Source organism: Salvelinus namaycush, chromosome 2, assembly GCF_016432855.1.
Source record: "Salvelinus namaycush isolate Seneca chromosome 2, SaNama_1.0, whole genome shotgun sequence".
Lineage (NCBI taxonomy): Eukaryota > Metazoa > Chordata > Actinopteri > Salmoniformes > Salmonidae > Salvelinus > Salvelinus namaycush.
This window is the reverse complement of record NC_052308.1, coordinates 14,268,138-14,290,557: the sequence shown is the minus strand read 5'-3', so window position 1 is coordinate 14,290,557 and position 22,420 is coordinate 14,268,138. Positions and strand designations below refer to the sequence as shown.

Genomic DNA, 22,420 nt, shown 5'->3' with positions numbered 1-22,420 from the left:
ACGGTTTTGACTTAGAATATGTGGACAACTACAAATATCTAGGTGTCTGGCTAGACTGTAAACTCTCCTTCGAGACTCATATTAAGCATCTCTAATCCAAAATCTAATCTAGAATCGGCTTCCAATTTTGCAACAAAGCCTCCTTCACTCACGCTGCACAACAAACCCTCGTAAAACGGACTATTCTACCGATCCTCGACTTCGGCGATGTCATTTACAAAATAGCCTCCAATACTCTACTCAGCAAACTGGATGCAGTCTATCAGAGTGCCATCCGTTTTGTCACCAAAGCCCCATATACCAACCACCACTGCGACCTGTATGCTCTCGTTGGCTGGCCCTCGCTACATATTTGTCGCCAGGTCATCTATAAGTCTTTGCTAGGTAAAGATCCGCCTTATCTCAGCTCACTGGTCACCATAACAACACCCACCCGTAGCACGCGCTCCAGAAGGTATATTTCACTGGTCATCCCCAAAGCCAACACCTCTTTTGACCGCCTTTCCTTCCAGTTCTCTGCTGCCAGTGACTGGAACGAATGGCAAAAATCGCTTAAGTTGGAGACTTATATCTCCATCACTAACTTTAAGCATCAGCTATCTGAGCAGCTCACCGATCGCTGCAGCTGTACACAGCCCATCTGTAAATAGCCCATCTAACTACCTACCTCATCCCCATATTGTTTTTATTTACTTTTTTGTTCTTTTGCACACCAGTATTTCTACTTGCACATCATCATCTGCACATCTATCATTCCAGTGTTAATTTGCTATATTGTAATTATTTCACCACTATGGCCTATTTATTGCCTTACCTATTTACTTCATTTGCATACACTGTATGTAGATTTTTCTATTGTTTTTGAATGTACTTTTGTTTATCCCATGTGTAACTCTGTGTTTTTGTTTTTTGTCACACTGCCTTGCATTAGCTTGGCCAGGTCGCAGTTGTAAATGAGAACTTGTTCTCAACTGGCCTACCTGGTTAAATAAAGGTGAAATAAAATAAAAAATATATTAAAAAATGTGCTACCTCTATACAGTACACAAACATGTTAATAACACACTCTTTCCTTTCTTCTCTCACAACAATGCCACAGTCATAGGTATGACACAAAAGCATCCATGGGGTTCTTTTTGTGTCATTACCCTTCTCTGGCCCCTCATTAGAAACCACTGTCTTTTATTTATACTGGGGAGCACAACAGAGCACCCTAGTGTTTATGGATGCGATTGATGAGTAACCACCTCTAGTCTAACACACCAAATCTGTGTCAGCATTCACTTCCAATTAGAAGTACAAGTGTGTGTGTGTCATCCGTATACTTTGAATGGGACTAAAAATAGCCGTATAGGAGCTGGGACAGATTGGCTAAATTTACCAGCTCTTTGTCTCTTATAGCCAGAGAGCTGGGTGGGCGGGGTGTGTGGGGTATGATGACTCAGCAGCACATGACTCTACTCTGCGTGGATAAGGAGGAAGAAATGGCTGGGCCACAGGACTGGGAGCATGTAGGTGGGGCCACAATGGTTTAGCCAAGCCTCCAAAGGGTGTTTCTGGCTGCTCTAACCTGTGGAGTAAGGGGCTTTCTGTTTGTGTGTGTGTACACTGCCCTTGGTCAGTTTCCTGGTTATATGACCCTCTGCCAAATACATATTTTCATGGAAAGAAAGTAACAGAGGCAGCCTTGAATTCTGTAGCCTATTCATGAGCTTTACTGGGTTTTATTTTCAACATATAAAGATTGTCTAAAAACATATTAGAGCTTTTAGAGGACTGCATCTTAGGCACCATTGTTGATACTGTTTGTTACAACAACAAAAAAACTGAATATCTTCTTTGAGGCAAGTCTCCTAGCAGTGAAAAGGAAAAATGTGGTAAAACTACAAAAACATTTACACCTCTCTATCTCTCTCAAAATAGATTAGGTCTCAAATTTGAAGTAATGTTCTATTGGTGGACACATCATCCCTTGCTGTGTACTGTACTATCTATTTCTGACTTTCGACCCACAGAAATCAAACGCCCTGCAAAAACATAACCTCTCTCTGTACTTGGGATTGCACCTGGACGACGTCACCACCACTGCACTCCATAGCTGACAGGCTGCGAGAGAGCTGCGTGCGAATGGTCGAATGCTTCCTCAAACACGCTGAAGATTCTCAGTGTAGCCTACCAGAAGGGCAGAGCATAATAAGTCAAAGCAAACTTGATCGGGACCCTTTTAAACGCGTTATAAAGGTAAGTCGACTCCCTAACATTTAAATAATTGTAACTCAATTGGAGGAAATCTTCAATATTTGACAAAATGACAGTAAAAGGACACGGTCGAACTGCACACTGACGTCACGATCGGGACGATTTACTTTCGATAAAAGTGCTGAAGCGCATTGTTTTTTTTGTTTTTTTTCTACAATCAAATCTTAGTGGTTTAACGTTTTTTTGTGCGATACTTTGTGGCACTACTTAGTACCTACAACATCTGCTGATTGCTGAAACTGAGCAATCGGACAAGTTTGTTTACTACAAAATCACTGAGGGAAAGTTTTAGATAACCTATGTGCGCTTCAAAGCACAAAAACCGATACATCGAACCGGGTCAAAACGAAGCGGTTGGTGGGTAACAAACATTGTGCTCTCAGATAATGATTTCCTTTCTGTTCATGTTACGTAAGCCATGTTCTGTGGGAATTCATATACTTTCCTCGCCTGCTTTTGGTAGCCTCATTTTACGGTCTGTCAAATGTAGTTTTTGGTTGTTAGTACGCTAATTTAATGCGCATTACGGACTCTCAGTTTTTGTGAGAATTAAGTTGATAAAAGTGAATCATCAATCAACTTTTGGTCATCCTCGTCTAGTGTAGATGTCTTCATGGGTCCGGGTGGACCCGATATACCCGAGACCTGACCCGGGCACGATTGGATTGGGTGCTGAAGAATACTAACATGTCCCTCAGGTCTGGGTCGGGTCCTGTAGCATATTTTATTTTACGTTAATAAGTTGAATTTCTTCACTTATAAAGGCCTAGCCAACATATAAAACATATTCCTTAACCAGTAGAGCAACTTGGCTGATAAGAGGAAAAAATGAATTGTCACTCTAGTCCAGTTGGGTCTGGTCTAGACCCAGACCCGTCAGGGTACGGGTCTAGGTTGAGTTGTCCTCTGCTCCATTTGGGTTCGGGTCTCAATTTTTTTAAGATAAGTAAATATAGTCGGGTCTGATTGTCGTCCCGGTCCAAGTTTTTGGACACGTGAAGACCTGTAGTCTATTTTGTTTCCGTGGGCCTTGAGCTGTATTATGGTCCAAGGTATTCCGAACGGATTGTTATTTGTGTGGAAGGATCTGGCCCATTTCAGCTGCCACCAAAGTACATGATGTACACTTATCATTTTTCTCTAGACTTTATGCCACAATGTTACTCTTCTGTGTTACTGTGGTTACCACACACTCATGAGTCGCTAGTGTTTGCTAGTGCCCCTTGTAATCTAGGAATTCTGCACAACAAGCCCACAACCACAAGTTGTCATTTACAGTCGTTGGTGTCAATCACCACACAATACAGTGGGTCTATGCAACGTAGAAATTAAACATTTGTGACCACTGGCCCAGACTTTTTTTCAACATTTGTCTGTGCTGCCTACTGAGAGGAAATGTATAGAAAGATGATAATACATTTTACCAACTGTATTTATCTAATTTTATTTGTCACGTGCGCTGAATACAACTAGTGTAGACTTTACTGTGAAATGAGTGCTTACGAGCCCTTTCCAATGATGCAAAGTTTACAAATAAAATAGTTACACGAAGAATTAAATAAAATACACAAGAATGGAGCTTCAGCGAGTACCAGTACCAGATCATTGTTTAGAGGTATTTGAGGTAGATATGTGCATAAAGGCAGAATAAAGTGTCTACGCATCAGGATAGATAATAGTGAGAGTTAAAAAAGAAAAGAGTAGCTGCAGCAAATTGTGAATGTGTTTTGGTGTGTCAATGTAGTAGGTATGTGCAGTATCAGGTAAGTTTGGACACTCAAGGGATTTCTTATTTTTTTTATTTTGACTATTTTCTACAGTGTAGAATAATAGTGAAGACATTAAAACTATGAAGTAACACATGGAATCATGTAGTAAGCAAAAAAGTGTAAAACAAATCAAGATATATTTTAGATTCTTCAAAGTAGCCACCCTTTGCCTTGATGACAGCTTTGCATACTCTTGGCATTCTCTCAACCAGCTTTTATGAGGAAGTCTCCTGGAATGCATTTCAATTAACAGGTGTGCCTTGTTAAGTTAACTTGTGGGATTTCTTTCCTTCTTAATGCGTTTGAGCCAATCAGTTGTGTTGTGACAAGGTAGGGTTGGTATACAGAAGATAGCCGTACTTGGTAAAACACCAAGTCCATATTATAGCAAGAACAGCTCAAATAAGCAAAGGGAAACGACAGTCCATCATTACTTTAAGACATGAAGGTCAGTCAATACGGAACATTTTAAGAACTTTGAAAGTTTATTCAAGTGCAGTCGCAAAAACTATCAAGCGCTATTATGAAACTGGCTCTCATGAGGACCGCCACAGGAAAGGAAGACCCAGAGTTACCTCTGCTGCAGAAGATAAGTTCATTAGAGTTACCAGCCTCAGAAATTGCAGCCCACATACATGAACTCTGTGAAAAATGTAACAGACACATCTAAACATCAACTGTTCAGAGGAGACTGTGTGAATCAGGCCTTCATAGTTGAATTGCTGCAAAGACACCACTACTAAAGGACATCAATAAGAAGAAGAGACTTGCTTGGGCCAAGAAAAAATGAGCAATGGACATTAGACTGGTGCCTTTATGGTAGAGTGGCCAGATGGATGCCACTCTTCAGTTAAAGGCCCATGACAGCCCACTTGGAGTTTGTCAAAAGGCACCTAAAGGACTCTCAGACCATGAGAAACAAGATTCTCTGGTCTGATGAAACCAAGATTGAACTCTTTGGCCTGAATGCCAAGTGTCATGTCTGGAGGAAACCTGGCACCATCTCTACGATGAAGCATGGTGGTGGCACCATTAATCTGTGGGGATGTTTTTCAGGGACTGGGAGACTAGTCATGATCAAGGCAAAGATGAACGGAGCAACGTACAGAGAGATCCTTGATTAAAACGTGCTCCAGAGCGCACAGGACCTCAGACTGGGGTGACGGTTCACCTTCCAACAGGACAGCGACCCTAAGCTCACAGCCAAGACAACGCAGGAGTGGCTTTGGGACAAGTCTCTCAATGTCCTTGAGTGGCCCAGCCGGAGCAAAGGGTCCGAAAACGTATGTAAATGTGATATTTCAGTTTTGTAATTATAAAAAATATCAAACATTTCTAAAAACCTGTTTTTGCTTTGTCATCAAATCAAACCTTATTTGCCACATGCGCCGAATACAACAAGTGTAGACCTTACTGTGAAATGCTTACTTACAGGCCCTTAACCAACAGTGCAGTTCAAGAAGAAGAAAATATTTACAAAGTAGGCAAAAATAGAAAGTAACACAATAAGAATAACAATAATGAGGCTATATACAGGGGGCACTGGTACCGAGTCAGTGTGCAGGGGTACAGGCTAGTTGAGGTAATATGTAGGTGGGGGTGAAGTGACTATGCATAGGTAACAAACAAACAGCGAGTAGCAGCAGTGTACAAGGGCGGGGGGGTCTCAATGTAAATTGTCCGGTGGCGATTTTTATGAATTGTTCAGCAGTCTAATGGCTTGGGGGGTAGAAGCTGTTGAGGAGCCTTTTGGTCCTAAACTTGGCGCTCCGGACACCGCTTGCAGAGGACACCGTAGCAGAGAAAACAGTCTATAACTGGAGTCTCTGACAATTTTATTGGATTTCTTCTGACACCGCCTATTATATAGGTCCTGGATGGCAGGAAGCTTGGCCCCAGTGATGTACTGGGCTGTTTGCACTACCCTCTGTAGCGCCTTACGGTCAGATGCCGAGCAGTTGCCATACCAGGCGGTGATGCAACCGGTCAGGATGCTCTTGATGGTGCAGCTGTAGAACCTTTTGAGGATCTGGGGACCCATGCCAAATCTTTTCAGTCTCCTGAGGGGGAAAAGGTTTTGTCGTGCCCTCTTCACGACTGTCTTGGTATGTTTGGACCATGATAGTTCGTTGGTGATGTGGACACCAAGGAACTTGAAACTCTCGATCCGCTCCACTACAGCCCCGTAGATGTTAATGGGGGCCTGTTTGGCCCGCCTTTTCCTGTAGTCCACGATCAGCTCCTTTGTCTTGCTCACATTGAGGGAGAGGTTGTTTTCCTGGCATCACACTGCCAGTTCTGAGTTCCTCCCTATAGGCCGTCTCATCGCTGTCAGTGATCAGGCCTACCACAGTTGTTTCGTCAGCAAACTTAATGATGGTGTTGGAGTCGTGTTTGGCCACGCAGTCGTGGGTGAACAGGGAGTACAGGAGGGGACTAAGTACACACCCCTGAGGGGCCCAGTGTTAAAGATCAGCGTGGCAGACGTATTGTTCCCTCCTCTCACCATCTCTTACCATAAGTCTTTGCTAGGTAAAGCTCCGCCTTACCCCAGCTCACTGGTCACCATAGCAACACCCACCCATAGCACGCACTCCAGCAGGTATATTTCACTGGTCATCCCCAAAGCCAACACCTAGTTTGGCCGCCTTTCCTTCCAGTTCTCTGCTGCCAATGAATAGAACAAATTGCAAAAATCACTGAAGTTGGAGACATATCTCCCTCACTAACTTTAAGCGTCAGCTATCAGAGCAGCTTACCGATCGCTGCAGCTGTAAATAGCCCATCCAACCAACTACCTACCTCATCCCTATATTTGTTTTTGTTTTTCTGCTCTTTTGCACACCAGTATTTCTACTTGCACATCCTCATCTGCACATCTATCACTCCAGTGTTAATTGCTGTATTGTAATTACTTCGCCACTATGGCCTATTTATTGCCTTACCTCCTTACGCCATTTGCACACACTGTGTACAGATTTTTCTATTGAGTTATTGACTATGTTTGTTTATCCCATGTGTAACTCTGTGTTTTGTCGCACTGCTTTGCTTTATCTTGGCCAGGTCGCAGTTGTAAATAAGAACTTGTTCTCAACTGGCCTACCTGGTGATATAAAAAAATGGGACACAATAGGACCAGAAAGGTAGCTCTACACATGCATTGGATGCCTAAGGAGGCTGAGAGGTGTGTCAATATTGGCTGTGGGCTGTGGTCTGGTCTGGTGGCTGCTCTGCTTTGTATCCGGGTGTGAGGAGACGGTTATGACAGTTGCTCAGTGAAGATTTCCCCATGCAGCACTGATCCACAGGGAAGCACAACAAACACCCACTCTCTATGGATCTGCTGGAGGAAAACAGGCCACTGGCTTGATATGGGTATGTGTGTGAGTACAGCTTGTGCATGTGATGTATAAGTAGAGATTGGCTTAATTAACTCTGCTTTGATTCTTTCTCTATAAAATGATTTAGCTGAGGCTAAAGACTAACACTCCATAGCATAGCTAATATGGCAAACTCTTTTTAGAGTGTGAGGCATCTTTTGGTAGAGCAACTGACTGTGATGTCTCTCTTCTCTGGTGGGAGAAAGATGGTTGATGTGGGTCAGAATATACTCTTCCTTTTGCCATTTCTGTGCCAAAAAGCTACATTTGTAAGCCATAATGTACTATTGCAATAGTGGGAAGTTGCTGTGTAGACACGATTACGAAACACACACAGACCTTGTTTGGATACTAATGCTTTGTTGTCTGCTCTGTTGTGGTGTAAGCTACATGGCAGGCTTGTATTATTTATTCATTTTGAGCACACCTGCCGCCAGGCGTGGCTCTCAGCGCATCACACACACACACAGCGAGAGTGGGTGGGAGAGAAACAGGGGTACTTGGGCTGAATCTACAACACTCTCCCATACTCCATTATTTATCCTAGCAGTTAGAGAGGTGATGAGTTTGCTTTTTCACACATTCTGCTACTTAGTGACACTCTAAACACATTTTCTCTGTCACACACACCCAGGATGACAGCAGTTTAGCAGCACCCAATGTTGTCGTCTTGTATCATTTAGCCTCTCTCGCTCTCTCTATCCTACCCACCCTGTACTGTGTAGTGGAGTCAGTCACACTCAGACACCTCTATTATCTGCCTGCTAGTCTGGCCACTGCAGTGTGCTGTATGCAGCTTGTGGTAATCAAGCAACAAGCTCTGTCTCACTGCAGAATTAGATGTTTCTCCAAACAGCAAATTTCAAAGTGTTTCTGACACCCTGGGTTGACTCCTGCTCAGTATCTTTCCATTGCTCCAAATGTCGAATTTAGAAGGTTAAGGGTTGAGTTTTTGGATAGGGTTAAAACATTAAAGGCTAGGAAGCATGAGTTTTTAACAACACAATGGTCAAAGACTTAGTTGTAGTCACGATCTGGTTACCTATGACTACAAACATACACTGAACAAAAGTAGAAACGCAACATGTAAAGTGTTGGTCCCATATTTCATGAGCTGAAATAAAATATCCCAGAAATGTTCCATATGTACAAAAATATTTATTTCAAATGTTGTGCGCACATTTGTTTACATCCCTGTTAGTTAGCATTTGATCCTTTGTCAAGATAATCCATCCACCTGACAGGTGTGGCATATCAAGTATCTGCTTAAACAGCATGATCATTACACAGCTGCACCTTGTGCTGGTGACAAAAAGCCACTCTATAATGTGCAGTTTTGTCACACAACACATTGCCACAGATGTCTCAAGTTGAGGGCGCATGCAATTGGCATTCTGACTGCAGAAATGTCCACCAGAGCTGTTGCTAGAGAATTGAACGTTCATTTCTCTACCATAAGCCGCCTCAACATAGTTTTAGAGAATTTGACAGTACGTCCAACAGGCCTCAAAACCGCAGACCATGTTTTAACCACGCCAGCCCAGGACCTCCATATCCGGCTTCATCGCCTGGGGAAATGTCTGAGACCAGCCACCCAGACAGCAGATTAAACTTTGGGTTTGCACAACCAAATCATTTCTGCACAAACTGTCAGAAACCGTTTCAGGAAAGCTCATCTGTGTGCTCGTCTTCACCAGTGTCTTGACCTGAGTGTCTGTCTCATCCCGACTCCCAACCCCTACACTTTCATTACTATAAATCTCTGCTATTGATAACCAATTGCTAGTCTAAAAGACATGGGAGATAATGTGTAGATGCTTTTTACAGTGGAGATCAAGTTTTTATAAGTTGTCTGGCTGGGCTGATGAGACAGTGGATTGCGCAGTAAGATGGAAGAGCGTAAATAGGCATTTTAACGTCATAACTTTAGCCGTGGGTAACTTGTGGAATAGACACTGGCTGGAATGTGGTTTTAACCAATCAGCGTCCAGGATTGTATAATTAACTCAATCATATTTCATAAAAATCTTAACATTGGACAGTTACATTAAGGCATGAATGAATGAAGCAGCAAAAGCTTGAAGCAGTTTGCATGAAGCAAACTTAAACACACAGACAAATCTGAGCCTGTAGCCACATGCAAAAAGCTTAAGGCCATCACAAAAAAAGATTTAATGGCACAATATGTGTATGTTTATTACAAAGACATTGTGTAACGGTTTATTGATATGATAGTAGGGCGAGTACAGTGGGCAGAGTGAAGTCAGGGATTGATGGCACTCTGAAATAAATGTAACACTGTGACCAGATACGCTGCTCTGACCTTGAACTAATATTCCCACCTCACTCTTTTCCTCTCTCCCTCTGACTTTGTCTGTCTCTCCTGTTAGGACCTGTAGTCCTTGATTGGAATGTCTCATTGACCTGTGTGTGTTGGTGTTTGCCCATGTGCACTCTAGGCTGTCTACTGTCATACCCTCTACACCACACTGACAGAGGTTGAGACATTATCCCCAGATAGGTAGGAAAAGGAAGGCTTTTATTGGCTCTGTCCAGTCCCTACTGTGCTATAGTTCAGGAAACAACCTCCGTCATACCCAAAGTTATAGGGGATGTTAAAGGGATATGTAAAAGTTTGACATGCTCTCTTTTGTGTACATTTGTAGAAACATGTTTATTCATTTCACAGTGTGTTGTAGCATGTTGGGCTTTTAACAAATATAGTCAAATCAAATCATACTTGATACTTTCTTGCCACATTTGAGGTATGGGAAAAATCTAAGAAATTTAGATTCATGGCTATTTTTTTGGTATTTTATTCTGATCCCCATTTACCTGTTGTAAAAACAGCAGCTACTATTCCTGGGGTCCACGCTAACATGAAACATTACATAATACAGAACATTAATAGACAACCGCTCAAGGACAGAACTAAATAAATTAAACAAAAATTACAAAACGCACATGTAGCCTACAATACATGCACACAAAATATCTAGGTCAAATAAGGGAGAGGCGTTGTGCCATGAGGTGTTGCTCTGTTGTTTAGTTTAGTTTTTTTACTAAGTTTGCTGTTCACTTGAGCAATATGAGATGGAATGGAGTTCCATGCAATAATGTCTCTATATCAAATTTTATTGGTCACATACATATGGTTAGCAGATGTTTATTACGAGTGTAGCGAAATTCTTGTGCTTCTAGCTCCGACAGTGCATTAATATCTAACAAGTAATATCTAACAATTCCACAACAAATACCTAATACACACAAATCTTAGTAAAGGAATGGAATAAAAATATATACATATAAGGAAGAGCAATGTCAGTGGCATAGGCTAAGATGCAATAGATCATATAGAATATAGTATATACATATGAGATTAGTAAACATTATTAAAGTGGCCAAAGTCTCTATGTAAGCAGCAGCATCTAATGTGCTAGGGATGGCTATTTAACAGTCTGATGGCGTTGAGATTGAAGCTGTTTTTCAGTCTCTCAGTCTCAGCTTTGATGCACCTGTACTGACCTCGCCTTCTGGATGGTAGCGGGGTGAATATGTCCGTAAACACACCAGCCAGCTGGTCTGCACATGCTCTGAGGACTAGGGATGCCATCTGGGCCGGCAGCATTGTGAGGGTTAACATGTTTTAAATGTCTTACCCACGTCGGCCACAGAGAAAGAGAGCCCATAGTCCTTGGTAGCGGGCTGCATCGGTGGCACTGTATTGTCCTCAAAGAGGGTGTTTAGTTCGTCTGGATGCAAGACGTCCGTATTCCGCGATGTGGCTTGTTTTCCTTTTGTAGTCTGTGATTGTCTGTAGACCCTGCCACATACAGTTGAAGTTAATGCACAACATACAGTTGAAGTCGTAAGTTTACATACACTTAGGTTGCAGTCATTAAAACTAGTTTTTCAACCACTCCACAAATTTCTTGTTAACAAACTATGGTTTTGGCAAGTCGGTTAGGACATCTACTTTGCATGACAAGTCGTTTTTACAACAATTGTTTACAGGCAGATTATTTCTCTTATAATTCACTGTATCACAATTCCAGTGGGTCAGAAGTTTACATACACTAAGTTGACTGTGCCTTTTAACAGCTTGGAAAATTCCCGAAAATTATGTCATGGCTTTAGAAGCTTCTGATAGACTAATTGACATAATTTGAGTCAATTGGAGGTGTACCTGTGGATGTATTTCAAGGCCTACCTTCAAACTCAGTGCCTCTTTGCTTGCCATCATGGGAAAATCAAAAGAAATCAGCCAAGACCTCAGAAAAAACTTGTAGACCTCCACAAGTCTGGTTCATCCGTGGGAGCAATTTCCAAACGCCTGAAGGTACCACGTTCATCTGTACAAACAATAGTACGCAAGTATAAACACAATGGGACCACGCAGCTGTTATACCGCTCAGGAAGGACATGCATTCTGTCTCCTAGAGATGAACGTATTTTGGTGCGAAAAGTGCAAATCAATCCCAGAACAACAGCAAAGGACCTTGTGAAAATGCTGGAGGAAACGGGTACAAAAGTATCTATATCCACAGTAAAACAAGTCCTATATCGACATAACCTGAAAGGCCATTCAGCAAGGAAGAAGCCACTGCTCTAAAACCACCTTTAAAAAAGCCAGACTACGGTTTGCAACTGCACATGGGGACAAAGATTGTACTTTTTGGAGAAATGTCCTCTGGTCTGATGAAACAGAAATTGAACTGTTTGGCCATAATGACCATCATTATGTTTGGAGGATAAAGGGGGAGGCTTGCAAGCCGAAAGAACACCATCCCAACCGTGAAGCATGGGGGTGGCAGCATCATGTTGTGGGGGTGCTTTGCTGCAGGAGGGACTGGTGCACTTCACAAAATAGATGGCATCATGAGGGAGGAAAATTATGTGGATATATTGAAGCAACATCTCAAGACATCAGTTAGGAAGTTAAAGCTTGGTCGCAAATGGGTCTTCCAAATGGACAATGACCCCAAGCATACTTCCAAAGTTGTGGCAAAATGGCTTAACCTCTCTGGGATATGTGGGACGCTAGCGTCCCGCATGGCCAACATCCAGTGAAAATGCAGAGCGCCAAATTCAAATAAATTACTATAAAAATTATACTTTCATGAAATCACACATGCAATACACCAAATTAAAGCTACACTTGTTGTGAATCTGGCCAACGTATCAGATTCCAAAAAAGCTTTACGACGAAAGCACACCAAACAATTATGTTAGGTCAGTACATAGCCACAGAAAAACACAGCCATTTCAGTCACAAAAAGCATAGAGATAAAATGAATCACTAACCTTTGATGATCTTCATCAGATGACACTCATAGGACTTCATTTTACACAATACATGTATGTTTTGTTTGATAAAGTTCATATTTATATCCAAAAATCTCAGTTTACATTGGCGCGTTACGTTCAGTAATGTTTTGCTTCCAAAACATCCGGTGATTTTGCAGAGAGCCACATCAATTTACAGAAATACTCATTATAAATGTTGATGAAAATACATGTGTTATGCATGGAACTTTAGATACACTTCTCCTTAATGCAACCGCTGTGTCAGATTTCAAAAAACCTTTACCGAAAAAGCACACCATGCAATAATCTGAGTACAGCGCTCAGAGCCCAAACAAGCCAAAGAGATATCCGCCATGTTGTGGAGTCAACAAAGTTAGAAATAGCATTATAAATATTCACTTACCTTTGATGATCTTCATCAGAATGCACTCCCAGGAATCCCAGTTGCACAATAAATGTTTGATTTGTTCGATAAAGTCCATCATTTATGTCCAAATAACTCCTTTTGTTCGTGCGTTTAGTACACAATCTAAACTGACGACGCGCTGGCAGGTCCAGGCGAAAGTTCAGACAAAGTCATATTACAGTCCGTAGAAACATGTCAAACTAAGTATAGAATCAATCTTTAGGATGTTTTTATCATAAATCTTCAATAATGTTCCAACCGGAGAATTCCTTTGTCTTCAGAAATGCTATGGAATGCAAGCTACCTCTCGTGAATGCGCATGGCCAGCTCGTGGCACTCTGCCAGACCTCTGACTCAATTCCCTCTCATTCCCCCCTCCTTTATAGTAGAAGCATCAAACAAGGTTCTAAATACTGTTGACATCTATTGGAAGCCTTAGGAAGTGCAGCATGACCCCATTTCCACTGTATATTGGATAGGCAAAGAGTTGAAACACTACAAACCTCAGATTTCCCACTTCCTGGTTGTATTTTTTCTCAGGTTTTTGCCTGCCATATGAGTTCTGTTATACTCACAGACATCATTCAAACAGTTTTAGAAACTTCAGAGTGTTTTCTATCCAAATCTAATTATATGCATATTCTAGCTTTTAGGACAGAGTAGCAGGCAGTTTACTCTGGGCACCTTTTATCCAAGCTACTCAATACTGCCCCCCTGTCCCAAAGAAGTTAAGGACAACAAAGTCAAGGTATTGGAGTGGCCATCACAAAGCCCTGACCTCAATCCTATAGAAAATATGTGGGCAGAACTGAAAAAGCGTGTGCGAGCAAGGAGGCCTACAAACCTGACTCAGTTACACCAGCTCTGTCAGGAGGAATGGGCCAAAATTCACCCAACTTATTGTGGAAGGCTACCCGAAACGTTTGACCCAAGTTAAACAATTTAAGGGCAATGCTACCAAATACTAATTGAGTGTGTATAAACTTCTGACCCACTGGGAATATAATGAAATAAATAAAAGCTAAAATAAATAATTCTCTCTACTGTTATTCTGACATTTCACATTCTTAAAATAAATTGGTGATCCTAACTGACCATTCTAGGATTAGATGTCAGGAGTTGTGAAACTGAGTTTAAATGTATTTGGCTAAGGTGTATGTAAATTTCCGACTTCAACTGTACGTCTTGTGTCTGAGCTGTTGAATTGCGACTCCACTTTGGCTCTATACTGGCATTTTCCTTGTTTGATTGCCATGTGGAGGGAATGACTACTCATGTCGCCTTGTCATGGTTAAATGCGGTGGTACGCCCTTTCAGTTTTGCGTGAATGCTGCCATCCACGGTTTCTGGTTAGGGTAGGTTTTAGAGGTCGACCGATTATTATTTTTCAACAACGATACCGATTATTGGAGGGCCAAAAAATATTTTTATTTGATTTTTTATTTGTAATAATGACAATTGCAACAACACTGAATGAACACTTATTTTAACTTAATATATCAATAAAATCAATTTAGCCTCAAATAAATAATTATACATGTTCAATTTGGTTTAAATAATGCAAAAACAAAGTGTTGGCGAAGAAAGTAAAAGTACAATATGTGCCATGTAAGAAAGCTAACGTTTAAGTTCCTTGCTCAGAACATGAGAACATATGAAAGCTGGTGGTTCCTTTTAACATGAGTCTTCAATATTTCCAGGTAAGAAGTTTTAGGGTGTAGGAATTATAGGACTATTTCTCTATACCATTTGTATTTCATATACCTTTGACTATTGGATGTTCTTACAGGCACTTTAGTATTGCCAGTGTAACAGTATAGCTTCCGTCCCTCTCCTCGCCCCTACCTGGGCTCGAACCAGGAACACATCAAGTTCAAATCAAGTTTATTTTATATAGCCCTTCGTACATCAGCTAATATCTCGAAGTGCTGTACAGAAACCCAGCCTAAAACCCCAAACAGCAAGCAATGCAGGTGTAGAAGCACGGTGGCTAGGAAAAACTCCCTAGAAAGGCCAAAACCTAGGAAGAAACCTAGAGAGGAACCAGGCTATGAGGGGTGGCCAGTCCTCTTCTGGCTGTGTCGGGTGGAGATTATAACAGAACATGGCCAAGATGTTCAAAATGTTCATAAGTGACAAGCATGGTCAAATAATAATCAGGAATACATGTCAGTTGGCTTTTCATAGCTGATCATTAAGAGTTGAAAACAGCAGGTCTGGGACAGGTAGGGGTTCCATAACCGCAGGCAGAACAGTTGAAACTGGAATAGCAGCAAGGCCAGGTGGACTGGGGACAGCAAGGAGTCATCATGCCCGGTAGTCTTGACGTATGGTCCTAGGGCTCAGGTCCTCCGAGAGAGAAAGAAAGAGAGAAGGAGAGAATTAGAGAGAGCCAAGATTTTCAAAATGTTCATAAATGACAAGCATGGTCAAATAATAATCAGGAATAAATGTCAGTTGGCTTTTCATAGCCGATCATTAAGAGTTGAAAGCAGCAGGTCTGGGACAGGTAGGGGTTCCATAACCGCAGGCAGAACAGTTGAAACTGGAACAGCAGCAAGGCCAGGTGGACTGGGGACAGCAAGGAGTCATCATGCCCGGTAGTCCTGACGTATGGTCCTAGGGCTCAGGTTCTCCGAGAGAGAGAAAGAAAGAGAGAAGGAGAGAATTAGAGAGAGCATACTTAAATTCACACAGGACACTGGATAAGACAGGAGAAGTACTCCAGATATAACCAACTGACCCTAGCCCCCCGACACAAACTACTGCAGCATAAATACTGGAGGCTGAGACAGGAGGGGTCAGGAGACACTGTGGCCCCATCCGATGATACCCCCGGACAGGGCCAAACAGGAAGGATATAACCCCACCCACTTTGCCAAAGCACAGCCCCCGCACCACTAGAGGGATATCTTCAACCACCAACTTACAATCCTGAGACAAGGCCGAGTATAGCCCACAAAGATCTCCACCACAGCACAAACCAAGGGGGGGGCGCCAACCCAGACAGGAAGATCACGTCAGTAACTCAACCCACTCAAGTGACGCACCCCTCCTAGGGACGGCATGAAAGAGCACCAGTAAGCCAGTGACTCAGCCCCTGTAATAGGGTTAGAGGCAGAGAATCCCAGTGGAGAGAGGGGAACCGGCCAGGCAGAGACAGCAAGGGCGGTTCGTTGCTCCAGAGCCTTTCCGTTCACCTTCACACTCCTGGGCCAGACTACACTCAATCATATGACCTACTGAAGAGATAAGTCTTCAGTAAAGACTTAAAGGTTGAGACCGAGTCTGCGTCTCTCACATGGGTAGGCAGACCGTTCCATAAAAATGGAGATCTATAGGAGAAAGCCCTGCCTCCAGCTGTTTGCTTAGAAATTCTAGGGACAATTAGGAGGCCTGCGTCTTGTGACCGTAGCGTACGTGTAGGTATGTACGGCAGGACCAACTCGGAAAGATAGGTAGGAGCAAGCCCATGTAACGCTTTATAGGTTAACAGTAAAACCTTGAAATCAGCCCTTGCCTTAACAGGAAGTCAGTGTAGGGAAGCTAGCACTGGAGTAATATGATACATTTTTTTGGTTCTAGTCAGGATTCTAGCAGCCGCATTTAGCACTAACTGAAGTTTATTTAGTGCTTTATCCGGGTAGCCGGAAAGTAGAGCATTGCAGTAGTCTAACCTAGAAGTAACAAATGCATGGATTAATTTTTCTGCATCATTTTTGTACAGAAAATTTCTGATTTTTGCAATGTTACGTAGATGGAAAAAAGCTGTCCTTGAAACAGTCTTGATATGTTCGTCAAAAGAGAGATCAGGGTCAAGAGTAACGCCGAGGTCCTTCACAGTTTTATTTGAGACGACTTTACAACCATCAAGATTAATTGTCAGATTTAACAGAAGATCTCTTTGTTTCTTGGGACCTAGAACAAGCATCTCTGTTTTGTCCGAGTTTAAAAGTAGAAAGTTTTCAGCCATCCACTTCCTTATGTCTGAAACACAGGCTTCTAGCGAGGCCAATTTTGGGGCTTCACCATGTTTCATTGAAATGTACAGCTGTGTGTCATCCGCATAGCAGTGAAAGTTAACATTATGTTTTCGAATAACATCCCCAAGAGGTAAAATATATAGTGAAAACAATAGTGGTCCTAAAACGGAACCTTGAGGAACACCGAAATGTACAGTTGATTTGTCAGAGGACAAACCATTCACAGAGACAAACTGATATCTTTCCGACAGATAAGATCTTAACCAGGCCAGAACTTGTCCGTGTAGACCAATTTGGGTTTCCAGTCTCTCCAAAAGAATGTGGTGATCGATGGTGTCAAAGGCAGCACTAAGGTCTAGTAGCACGAGGACAGATGCAGAGCCTCGGTCTGACGCCATTAAAAGGTCATTTACCACCTTCACAAGTGCAGTCTCAGTGCTATGATGGGGTCTAAAACCAGACTGAAGCATTTCGTATACATTGTTTGTCTTCAGGAAGGCAGTGAGTTGCTGCGCAACAGCTTTTTCTAAAATTTTTGAGAGGAATGGAAGATTCGATATAGGCCGATAGTTTTTTATATTTTCCGGGTCAAGGTTTGGCTTTTTCAAGAGAGGCTTTATTACTGCCACTTTTAGTGAGTTTGGTACACATCCGGTGGATAGAGAGCCGTTTATTATGTTCAACATAGGAGGGCCAAGCACATGAAGCAGCTCTTTCAGTAGTTTAGTTGGAATAGGATCCAGTATGCAGCTTGAAGGTTTAGAGGCCATGATTATTTTCATCATTGTGTCAAGAGATATAGTACTAAAACACTTAAGTGTCTCTCCCGATCCCAGGCCCTGGCAGAGCTGTGCAGATCCAGGACAGCTAAGCCCTGGAGGAATACGCAGATTTAAAGAGGAGTCCGTAATTTGCTTTCTAATGATCATGATCTTTTCCTCAATGAAGTTCATGAATTTATTACTGCTGAAGTGAAAGCCATCCTCTCTTGGGGAATGCTGTGTTTTTAGTTAGCTTTGCAACAGTATCAAAAAGAAATTTTGGATTGTTCTTATTTTCCTCAATTAAGTTGGAAAAGTAGGATGATCGAGCAGCAGTGAGGGGTCTTTGATACTGCACGGTACTGTCTTTCCAAGCTAGTCGGAAGACTTCCAGTTTGGTGTGGCGCCATTTCCGTTCCAATTTTCTGGAAGCTTGCTTCAGAGCTCGGGTATTTTCTGTATACCAGGGAGCTAGTTTCTTATGACAAATGTTTTTCGTTTTTAGGGGTGCAACTGCATCTAGGGTATTGCGCAAGGTTAAATTGAGTTCCTCAGTTAGGTGGTTAACTGATTTTTGTCCTCTGACGTCCTTGGGTAGGCAGAAGGAGTCTGGAAGGGCATCAAGGAATTTTTGTGTTGTCTGAGAATTTATAGCACGACTTTTGATGCTCCTTGGTTGGGGTCTGAGCAGATTATTTGTTGCGATTGCAAACGTAATAAAATGGTGGTCCGATAGTCCAGGATTATGAGGAAAAACATTAAGATCTACAACATTTATTCCATGGGACAAAACTAGGTCCAGAGTATGACTGTGGCAGTGAGTAGGTCCAGAGACATGTTGGACAAAACCCACTGAGTCGATGATGGCTCCGAAAGCCTTTTGGAGTGGGTCTGTGGACTTCTCCATATGAATATTAAAATCACCAAAAATTAGAATATGATCTGCTATGACTACAAGGTCCGATAGGAATTCAGGGAACTCAGAGAGGAACGCTGTATATGGCCCAGGAGGCCTGTAGACAGTAGCTATAAAAAGTGATTTCATAATTTCATGACTAGAAGCTCAAAAGACGAAAACGTCATTTTTTTTTTTGTAAATTGACATTTGCTATCGTAAATGTTAGCAACACCTCGGCCTTTGCGGGATGCACGGGGGATATGGTCACTAGTGTAACCAGGAGGTGAGGCCTCATTTAACACAGTAAATTCATCAGGCTTAAGCCATGTTTCAGTCAGGCCAATCACATCAAGATTATGATCAGTGATTAGTTCATTGACTATAACTTCCTTTGAAGTGAGGGATCTAACATTAAGTAACCCTATTTTGAGATGTGAGGTATCACGATCTCTTTCAATAATGGCAGGAATGGAGGAGGTCTTTATCCTAATGAGATTGCTAAGGCGAACACCGCCATGTTTAGTTTTGCCCAACCTAGGTCGAGGCACAGACACAGTCTCAATGGGGATGGCTGAGCTGACTACACTGACTATGCTAGTGGCAGACTCCACTAAGCTGGCAGGTTGGCTAACAGCCTGCTGCCTGGCCTGCACCCTATTTCATTGTGGAGCTAGAGGAGTTAGAGCCCTATCTATGTTGGTAGATAAGATGAGAGCACCCCTCCAGCTAGGATGGAGTCCGTCACTCCTCAGCAGGTCAGGCTTGGTCCTGTTTGTGGGTGAGTCCCAGAAAGAGGGCCAATTATCTACAAATTCTATCTTTTGGGAGGGACAGAAAACAGTTTTCAACCAGCGATTGAGTTGTGAGACTCTGCTGTAGAGCTTGTCACTCCCCCTAACTGGGAGGGGGCCAGAGACAATTACTCGATGCCGACACATCTTTCTAGCTGATTTACACGCTGAAGCTATGTTGTGCTTGGTGACCTCTGACTGTTTGATCCTAACATCGTTGGTGCCGACGTGGATAACAATATCTCTATACTCTCTACACTCGCCAGTTTTAGCTTTAGCCAGCACCATCTTCAGATTAGCCTTAACATCGGTAGCCCTGCCCCCTGGTAAACAGTGTATGATCGCTGGGTGATTCATTTTAAGTCTAATACTGCGGGTAATGGAGTCGCCAATGACTAGGGTTTTCAATTTGTCAGAGCTAATGGTGGGAGCCTTCGGCGTCTCAGACCCCGTAACGGGAGGAGTAGAGACAAGAGAAGACTCGGCCTCAGACTCCGACTCGCTACTTAATGGGGAAAACCGGTTGAAAGTTTCTGTCGGCTGAATGAGCGACACCAGTTGAGCATTCCTACAGCATTTCCCTCCAGAAGCCATGAGAAAGTTGTCCGGCTGCGGGGACTGTGCGGGGGGATTTATACTAACGTTACTATCTGTACTTACTGGTGGCACAGACGCTGTTTCATCCTTTCCTACACTGAAATTACCCTTGCCTAACGATTGCGTCTGAAGCTGGGCTTGCAGCACAGCTATCCTCGCCATAAGGCGATCGTTCTCCTGTATATTATAAGTACAGCGACTGCAATTAGAAGACATCATGTTAATGTTACTACTTAGCTTCGGCTGTTGAAAGTGCTGACGAACCATGTCCAGATAAAGCGTCCGGAGTGAAAAAGTTGAATGAGGGAAAAAAGTTGTGATGGAAAAACTAAAAATATAAACGGTAATATAATATATTATAATCGACAACAGCCACCCTTGAAGCATCGTTACCCATCGCTCCACAAAAGCCGCGGCCCTTGCATAGCAAGGGGAACAACTACTTCAAGGTCTCAGAGCGAGTGACGTCACCGATTGAAACGCTATTAGCGCGCACCCCGCTAACTAGCTAGCCATTTCACATCGGTTACACCAGCCTAATCTCGGGAGTTGATAGGCTTGAAGTCATAAACAGCTCAATGCTTGAAGCACAGCAAAGAGCTGCTGGCAAACGCACGAAAGTAGTCATTCCCTCCACATGGCAATCAAACATGGAAAATGTCAGTATAGAGCCAAATGCTTACAAGCGAGCTGCTGCCTACCACCGCTCAGTCAGACTGCTCTATCAAATATCAAATCATAGACTTAATTATAACATAATAACACACAGAAATACCAGCCTTAGGTCATTAATATGGTCAAATACGGAAACCTATCATCTCGAAAACAAAACGTTTATTCTTTCAGTGAAATACGCAATAATGACAAAGCAAAAACAGTTTTTTATAATTTTAGCAAATTTATAAAATAAAAAAAACATACCTTATTTACATAGGAATTCAGACCCTTTTGCTATGAGACTCAAAATTGAGCTCAGGTGCATCCTGTTTCCATTGATCATCCTTGATGTTTCTGCAACTTGATTGGAGTCCACCTGTGGTACATTTGAATTGATTGGACATGATTTGGAAAGGCACACACCTGTCTATATAAGGTCCCACAGTTGACAGGGCATGTCACAGCAAAAACCAAGTCATGAGGTCGAAGGAATTGTCCGTAGAGCTCCGAGACAGGATTGTGTCTAGGCACAGATCTGGGGAAGGGTACCAAAACATTTCAGCAGCATTGAATGTCCCCAAGAACACAGTGGCTTTCATCATTCTTAAATGGAAGAAGTTTGGAACCACTAAGACTCTTCCTAGAGCTGGCCGCCCGGCCAAACTGAGCAATCGGGGGAGAAGGGCCTTGGTCTTGGTCAATCTTCAAGCCGTCTCTGGAGAGACCTGAAAATAGCTGTGCAGCGACACTCCCCATCTAACCTGACGGAGCTTGAGAGGATCTGCGGAAAACAATGGGAGAAACTCCCCAAAACAGGTGTGCCAAGCTTGTAGTGTCATACCCAAGAAGACTCATGGCTGTAATTGGTGCCAAAGGTGCTTCAACGAAGTGAAGGGTCTGAATACTTATGTAATGTGATATTTTTTATTTATTTTTATATGTACATTTGCAAAAATGTCTAAAAAGCTGTTTTTGCTTTGTCATTATGGTGTGTGTGTAGATGAGGGGGGGAAAACTATTTAATCCTCATTAGAATAAGGCTTAACGTGGAAAAAGTCAAGGGGTCTGAATACTTTCTGAATGCACTGTTTCGATTGGCCAGACCAACGTTGAACAGTTCTTACCACAGATACTTGCTGTTTAAGTTTCTGCCTATTGGAGGAGAGGAGCAAAATGGTGGCGTGATCTGATTTGCCGCAGGTAGGGCGGGGGAGGGCCTTGTAGCCGTCCCAGAAAAGGGTGTAGCCATGGTCCCGGGGGGGTGGGGGGGTGGGGGGGGGGGGATAAACACTGCCGTGATGATGACAGAATTTTTTTTATCTTGGGAGGTAATGCGGTCGGCATTTGATGGTGAGGTATTCCAGATCGGGAGAACAAATCAAATAATATCACATATTTAGCAGATGTTATTGCGGGTGCAGTGAAATCTTGTAAAAGGACTTGAGTCCCTGTTCCTTACCACAATCACATCATGAGTAGTTAATCATGAAACATACAGCCCCCTTTTTTTCCCCTGCAGAGTTCTTTCTTCCTTTCCACATATTGAATGAGAACCCCTCTGCCTGAATGGACAGGGAAAGTATATCTGGAGAGAGCCATGACTCCGTAAAAC

At 42.7% G+C, this 22,420-nt stretch overlaps 1 protein-coding gene across 1 annotated transcript in view; it reads left to right on the top strand.

The window, feature by feature from the left end:
- Positions 1-2,078: 2,078 nt before the first annotated feature.
- Positions 2,079-22,420, top strand: part of LOC120059307 (protein kinase C delta type-like) — a 45,772-nt gene continuing 25,430 nt past the window's right edge. The window contains exon 1 of the mRNA XM_039008265.1: positions 2,079-2,241. The gene's annotated coding sequence lies outside the window, so the exon portion shown is untranslated. The remainder of the gene's footprint in view (positions 2,242-22,420) is intronic.